At 36.7% G+C, this 8,357-nt stretch overlaps 1 protein-coding gene across 1 annotated transcript in view; it reads right to left on the reverse strand.

Moving 5' to 3' along the window:
• LOC143036387 (palmitoyltransferase ZDHHC22-like) overlaps nucleotides 1-7,222 on the reverse strand; it is an 85,078-nt gene extending 77,856 nt beyond the window's left edge. The window contains exons 1-2 of the mRNA XM_076203669.1: nucleotides 7,186-7,222; nucleotides 846-884 (exon numbers count right to left, since the gene is read on the reverse strand). The gene's annotated coding sequence lies outside the window, so the exon portion shown is untranslated. The remainder of the gene's footprint in view (nucleotides 1-845; nucleotides 885-7,185) is intronic.
• Nucleotides 7,223-8,357: the final 1,135 nt, after the last annotated feature.

Below are 8,357 nucleotides of genomic sequence, written 5' to 3' on the forward strand. Positions count from 1 at the left end.
CATAAAACAGGAAGGCAACACAGAACAAAACTCATTTACATACCAAAAGCCTTCTTCCCCTTGTAAAGTAGGTAGCCAGCCAAGGCATGCTCCCACTTGCATCTCATACCCATCTCTTTCCCTTTTGAAAACCTCTGAGCTCCTCGTAGATGAAGGGCCATCCATACCACTGCCAGTTAGAGGATATGCAACAAAACACATCATATAGACAGTGAACAAAATACCATTACCAAAACATTAACAGTACAATAATTTTTTTTCTTAAACTTCAAACACACAATGGCAAAATACAGGAAAGTTATTCCAAAGATACACAGGATAAAGGTAGACAGAAACTAGTACATCCTTCTCCAGCAGACAAAGAAAATATCACTAAGAAACTGACAAACCCATGTCCCTGGAAAAGATCAAATTAACTCCAGAAACATCTAAGCCCTGCCCTAATAAAACCACTCACAGATACCTTCAACCATTCCTCATTTGACAATGGTATTCCAACAATCTGGTAAAATGTGCATATAATCCCCATCTTGAAAGCAAAAAACTGCCAGAGAACCTAAAACCATATAGACCTATCTCTCCTCTACCATATCTAAACCAATAGGAAGATCAATCCTACAAGGATTCATCTAATCAACACGAATTCAAAGAAGGACACCACAAACACACTGCTCATCTTACCTAACAAGTACTCGAAGGTTTATACAAGGAAGTCCCACCTGACGGAACAGTATAATAATAGATACATTGTGTTTTACTTAGTGGAAAACTTACAGTCCTACAATGACTGGCAACACTCCTTGGACCCTCCTATAGATCTCTCTGAAAAGAAACTTTGGACTGACCTTTGTGTTGTACTGGTGTAGGACTGTGTCTGTCACCAGCTGAAAGTAGTAAAAGAGGAGCAGTCACAGATTGTCAGCTCTACATGTGAAGCGAAGTAAGAAATATAGTTGAGGTTGTTATAGAGATCTTCGGCCCAGTCTAGAGACAAGGTGACAACCCCTAAGGAATGTATCTCATAGAGATGAGGGGGTTTGACTGGTTTTGAAAATAGGCAGTTTCACAATCCATCTTGCAGGTTCACCACAAGTATCTGTCACTGGTTCCAAAGAACATTAACAGGAGTAATACTCATAGATATAACTAAGGCTTTTGATAGTTCCTAAATATATCTTGTCAAAAAAGATCATGAAAATTAAATGAACAGTAATGACTGCTTACTAATGAAATGCCAACATAAAGAGATAAACACCTTATATTCCCCATACATACCTACTTTCTACTAATTAAACCAACAACATAAATCTAAAGTATCTCTCAGCAACAGCAAAATCTATATGAATTGAAGAATTAATGTCTGTCAGTAATTCAGTATTAAATGAGAACTACCAGCAATATACCAACATATGGAAAGATTGTGAAAGATTGGCGGATCAATAATCTTGAAAAAATTAACATTCTGACAGGAAGTTAGTTTGGATTCAAATCTGGAAGGTCACATATATCAAACCAGCTTTTACTAAAAAATGATAGATGTGCTGCAAAAGAGGGAGGGCTGGATGGACGGTGTGTACCTTGACCTAGAGAAAGCTTTTGATAAAGTACCTCACATTCAACTTATAAGGAAATTGGAGGACTAAGAGGTAAGCTACTCACATGGATGAAAGATCTTTTTTGAAGAGAAGGTGCATGAGAACAATAGAAAAGGATATGTCAGGATGTAGAGCAGTAACCATAGGAGTTCTGCTTGTACCAATAATTTTTTTCTAAGATTTTGACATTCTGGAAGGTACATCAAGCTATGCTATTATGTCTGCAGATGATGAGAAAAGTAAAAAAGGAGGACTGCAGGTTATTGTAAAAAAGATGTAGACACTATTTTCACATGGAGGAAAGACTGCTAAATGAATTTCAATATAAAAAAAATGTAAAGTACTGGTAATGGGCAATTGTTGGAAAAGACAGTTTTTAAACTATTCCTTGGGAAGTGAATCCATTACAGATGCTCACAGATGAAGTTCTGGATGAGGCTCATGCCTGCGACTCCAGTTTCATAACTTGATTGTCGTTATTCTCGAAATGTACAGTGGTGGTGGAGTTATCTGTGCTCTATAGTTAAATTTCTGTTCTTGGCTTTTCCATATTTTATCTAGTCTTGATTCAAATTGTAACACTGTGTCTGCACTGACCACCCACTCTGGCAAATCAATCCAGGTATTTACTACCCAATTTGAAAAGACATATTTTCTTATATCTAGTCTTATTCTCTCTTTAAAAATCTTCTTTAAATTTTCTCTTGTTATGTAGACTGCCCTCATTTTAAAAATACCTCTTATACATTGTTTGTCATACTTCTGGGTAATAATCTTGTAAGTTTTATTAATCTCCTCTTGATCTTCTGTAGGACGGTGTCAGTAGATCTAATTTCTTCAGCCTTTCTTCATAATCATGTCCTTTCAGCTGTGGTATCATTCTTGTGGCTCTTCATTGAACATTTTCAATAGCGTCAATGTCTTTAACTAGATGAGGACACCAGATCTGATTAGCATATTCTAAATGAGGCCTTACTAGTACAGTGTACAATGCTTTCAGGTAGAGTATATCAAGGTGGACAAAATTTCTCCTAATAATGCTAAGAATGTTGTTAGCCTTACTGATTTTCTCAGCTACATGCTCAGTGAATGTCAGATGGTCATCAATGACAAATCCAATGTCCTTTTCATTTTTAGTGCTGGTTATGTTGCCATACATCTTGTACTCTTGTTCTTTAACATCAGATCCATCTATTCTCATATTACATAGACAAAATGTTGTAGCACATTTGCAAATAATAATCATGAAGAACCCACAGTTGGAATAAAAGGAAACTTAGAAGAATGTATAACTTCTATAGGTATTAGCTGAAATATAGAAGTTATACGTTCCTCTAAGTTTTCTTTTATTCTGACTGTGGGTTCTTTGTGATTACTATTCTCATATACTTATTTTTATCTGGATGGAAGTTGAGCATCCATCTCTCTGACCATTTTCTCAGTTCATCTATGTCTACCTGAAGCTTGTTACAATCCTTTTCATTTGTCATTGTTCTAAAAATCTTTGTATCATCTGTATAAAGATATACCTCACTCCCATGTTTAACTGCATGCGGAAGATCATTGATGAAAATGACAAAAAATAGAGGCCTCAGCACTGATTCCTAAGGCACCCCACTGGTGACCTTCCTCCAGTCAGAAGCTTCACCATTAACCATTACTTGTAGCTTTCTACTAGACAAAATCCACTGGAGCAGATTACCATCTATTCCATAACTTTTTATCTTAGCCAGTAGTCTTTTGTGGAGAACTCAGTCAAATGCCTTCATGAAATCACAATAAGCAACATCTATGGCTTCACCCTCATCAATGACCTCCACCCATTTTTCCAAGACCTGTATCAGTTGAAGTACTGTTGACCTGCCAGAGATGAACCCAAATTGTTTATCACTACATTTTCATATGGTGGATTATTGCTTCTCTCAGGACCAATTCCATTAATTTACTGAAAACACTAGTTAGGCTTACAGGTCTATAGTTACCAGGGTCACTCTTACATCCATTCTTAAACATTGGTGTTATTTGTGGTATCTTCCAATCCTCCAGAACTACTCTCTCTTCCAATGAACTATTGAATATTACCATTTTCAATGGTACTAATAGTTCTTCCATCAGATCTTTAACAATTCTTGGGTGAATATCATCTGGACCCAGTGATTTATTCTTTTTTAAGTTTTTGAAGGACCTTTCTGATCATTTCATAGTTTATCTCTATGTGGTCTAACCTGGATGTACATATACATACATATACCAAGGCTTTTTCCCCCTTCCAAGGGAGGTAGCCAAAAAGGGAAAGGCATAAAAACACTCCCACCCATTTCATCCCGAAATACACTCCACACCCCTCCCACCCTCCCTCTCATCTGAGCACCTCCTGGATGACGGGTCATCCCTGCACCCTGCCCACCGCCCTGGGTCAGAAGCAGTGTCGCAAGACACAGCACATCCACAGCAAGGCCGCTTCATTTAATCGGCGACCCCCCCTCTCCGTCCCCCCTTGCATATAAGGAGAGGACGGGGAGAAATCCCTTCGGGCTGCGTCAAAATTTACTCACACATACTATGGGGGAATTCCCTGTGGTGGGGGAAAAGAATACTGCCACCAAGTATCCCACTTGGATTGTAAGAGGCGAGAAGAAAGGGACGGGGAGAGGGACTAGGCATCCTTCTCCCTGTAGCCCCATGGGGCATATATCATAAAAAGAAAAAACCTGGATGTAGTCCGAGGATAAATCTTTGGTAATTTATTGTCTGGTTCCTTAACAAAAACCGATGAAATTTTATCTGCAAGAACCATTGCCTTTTCACTGTCATTTGATGTTTTTACTTGATTTTTGTCATCCATGTAAAGATTTGCTATCCTTGACTTGGTCCTAGTTTTTGATGATATGTATTTCCAGAATATTTTAGGGTTCTCTTTGACATGTTTTGCAATTTCCTTTTCCTTGGTTTTGATGCCATTTCTTGTCTCCCATCTTATTCAATTATTCAGTCTCCTGTACTGCACCTCAACTTCTACAAAAGTGAAAGAGAACAAAGATCTAAGAGTATTGATAAAAGACACACCTGTCTACTGACAGACATATGCAGGATTGTGGGAGAGACATATGGGATGCTGCGAAAGATTAAAATGGCTTTTCCCTATATGGATGAAGAGATGATGAAAATACTGAAACCCTGATCGGCCCAAGACTGGAATATGCATCAGTGACATGGTCCCCACAGTGAGTGATAGAATTATGGTAAGCAAGATTGAGAAAATACAAAGGGAAGCAACCAAACTGGTCCCCAGCCTGGCAGATAAACCATATGTGAAGAGACTGGACCTACCAATTTTGAAGAATTGAAGAGAGAGGTGATATGATTACAGTATTCCAGTTGCTAAAGGGATGGACTACTATGACAAAAGAGATCTCCTGATTGGGATTGGAAGGCTTTATGAGATCATGAGAACAAATCAAGAAAGATCAATGGTTAGGGCAAAGGATTTCCCTCAGCCGAATAAAGCCACCTGTCAGCAGTCTAAGGGATGTGCAGAAATAGTTTTTCTTACAGATACATAAATACTTTAAATAACATATATGAGGATATTGCCCAAGCAAGAACAATTCAGGTATTCAAATCTAAATATATTTATTCAAAAATAAGAATTAACTAAGCTGAAACTGTACATGAACTTGAGGCTTGGTATGATATTGTTCTTTTCCTGTATATTACAACTAGGTACATACAACATGGTCATGTCAGTCAGAAAAAAGGCAAGATGCTATTTCCATGATTGTATTAGGTTGTATTATGGATATAGGATATTTCCATGATTATATTACCTCCCTTATAAGGGGGGGGGGGAAAGCCTTTGGTACATGTATGTATATGTATATTAGGTTGTATTATGGATATAGGATAGAGGATATTTTGCCAATTAATTTAATTTTTTTTAAATATACTGGAAAAAAAATTCAATATTAATGCAACATACCCATCCAAACTATGGTGTTGGCAGAAAAATAAATAAATTAATAAAATGAATGAAAATAAAACAAAATAAACAATAAATAAACAAATAAATTGATAAATATCTATCTGAATTCCAAGGTTTTTTTCCCTTTATACAGGAGGTAGCTAAGTCAAAAGTCACATGCCTATTCCCACCCATTTCATTCCAATCCACCCCTCTTTCCTCCCTCTCATCTTAGCTCCTAATGGATAACAGGTCATCCCCGTATCCTGCCCACTGCCCTGAGTCAGAAACAATGGAGCAAAACACAGCACATCCACAGTAAGGCTGCTTCACTTAACCCATTCAACTCCGATGACAAGATGTCTTGTCATTTGGTCAAATAAAACAAAAAATCATAATAAAACAACAAAATGTTTGATGATCAAACAGCACCAGAAAAATATGACGTCATCAGTCCTCCTCGAGGAGGACTGATGACGTCATATTTTTCTGGTGCTGTTTGATCATCAAACATTTTGTTGTTTTATTATGATTTTTTGTTTTATTTGACCAAATGACAAGACATCTTGTCATCGGAGTTGAATGGGTTAATCAGCAACTCCGCTCCCTCCATCCCCTAATACAGAAAAAAGAGAAGATGTGGAGAAATCCCTTCAGGCTGTCAAAATATCATTCACACACAACCATTCTCTACACCCCATCCCCTCCATTCCTTGCATCACATTATCATCTATACACAGCTATTCTCCACTCACACCCACTAGAATAAATATACAAGTAAATACATGAAAATAATAAATGAAAAACTGACCTATCAACAGTGACATATTCATCTACAGTATAGGTTAAAATTAACCAATAAAATTTTATTTTGCCTTGACCACATGTTCATCACAAAAGAGTTATTGTCTAATTACAATTGGGAATCATGCTACCTAGTCCTAAAGGATAGCCCATAATTCATAAACTTCTCTTTCCATATTAGCAGAGTTAATGTGATTCATATTTGAACATAGGACACCAGATCTGTAAGACTCATGTATTCTTATTTTTACAAATTTCAATCCTATGCATGTAGTGAATATTGTATTTCACACCAACTATATCATACTTCAGAGATGTATCCATTTAGGTGAGGGTGGCAGGAATGGTTTCGACAGCTGCGAGATGGGTGTGTGCTTTAACTCAGCAATCCATCTTATACGGGGGAGAAGCCTTTTTGGTTTATATGTAACATAAAGGGGGGACAGTAAAGTTAAATGAATGCATTATTATTTGGAAAATAGTCTCTAACTAATGTTATTAATGAAATCACATAAATGAAAAGAGACAGCCTAGCAAACACACTAATAGTTTTTATTCTATCCATACCCACATGCCATCAAACCTTTGCTTTCTTTTTCATCTGAAGAAAATACCTAAGCTTGATTAAATAAAAATCCAGAAACAAGCACCACAATTAATAGTTCAAACCATTCATTTGAAGTTTGTTTCAGCATGTTTCAGCGCACACACACACACACCCAATAAATGTCATTATTATTTTGTGACAACTTGCGTAATTTGCAACTTCGCCAAAACTACAAACTGAATGATGTTTTCAATAGTAAGATTTTCGGTTGACCTTACCACAGTTGACGTATATAAATAATTCCAACTGTGTAGCGCAACACGCATTCAATGATTACTATGCGTGCACTGATGTAAACAAACATACATTACGTCAAACAATTTGTATTTCATGTTGTATCGGTAAAATATTTTCTACATTACTATAAATTCTTTAAAAATAACATCCTGCAACTTGCTTTTAATTAGTACATTTATAGAATTACAAAGCTCGTACTTTATTCTCAGTGACACTGCGCAGGACGGTTTGCGGCATCGATTTATGTGGCGGGCGGTACATACAATACGATTCTTTTAGCCCTTCTTGTTTATTCTTCCGTGTTTTACTGTCGCTGATTATAAGGTGTATTTACCTAGTTGTACTTTACAGGAAGGGGAGCTATGCTCGTGGTGTCCCGTCTTCATATCTCATTTTATCTAGACTGTTTTTAAATTCATGTATTGTTTTGGCATACACCACTTTCTCATCTAACTTGTTCCAAATGCTCTATGGGGAAAGCTGTTCTTTTTCAGGTCTCTTCTGTAACTGTCTTTCTTTATTTTTTCCGTGTCCTCTTGTATTTCTACTATCCCATTTTATTAGATACTCTCCATCAATAGTTTCTATGCCTTTCATGATTCTATAAATAGTTATCAAGTCTCCTCTCTCTCTCTCTTCTTTGTTCTAATGTCTGCAGCTCAAGTTATGCTAGTCTCTCTTCATATAATAGTTCTGAGGATGTTGGTGCCAATTTTGTAATTGCTCTTTCTATTCTTTCAAGTTTTGTTATACATTTTTTTTTTTATACTTGGTGACCACGTCGTCGCTGCATACTCCAACCTTGGTTTTATCAAAGTGACTAGTATTTTCTTCACCATTTCTTCGTCCAGGTATGTAAATGCTACTTTGATTGTTCTTATTGAATTATAGGTTTCTTCAAAAAGTTTGTTTATATGTTTCTAAGGGACATATTATTCATAATAATGACTCCCAGGTCCTTCTCATTTTCTACCTTTTTAATTTCTTCTTCTCACAGTTTATATCTATCCACTCCTTAGCTCCACCGAATATACTTGTATGTTACCCATTCAAAACACAACCAAAGTTGTCACGGAAGTCAAGCCTCATGAAGACTCATAAACCTTTTCACTAAGATATGGACTATTTGCCAGGCATAGCAGGAGGGTCATAT

This window comes from Oratosquilla oratoria, chromosome 20 (genome assembly GCF_046742065.1).
Source record: "Oratosquilla oratoria isolate Oo_2021 chromosome 20, ASM4674206v1, whole genome shotgun sequence".
Lineage (NCBI taxonomy): Eukaryota > Metazoa > Arthropoda > Malacostraca > Stomatopoda > Squillidae > Oratosquilla > Oratosquilla oratoria.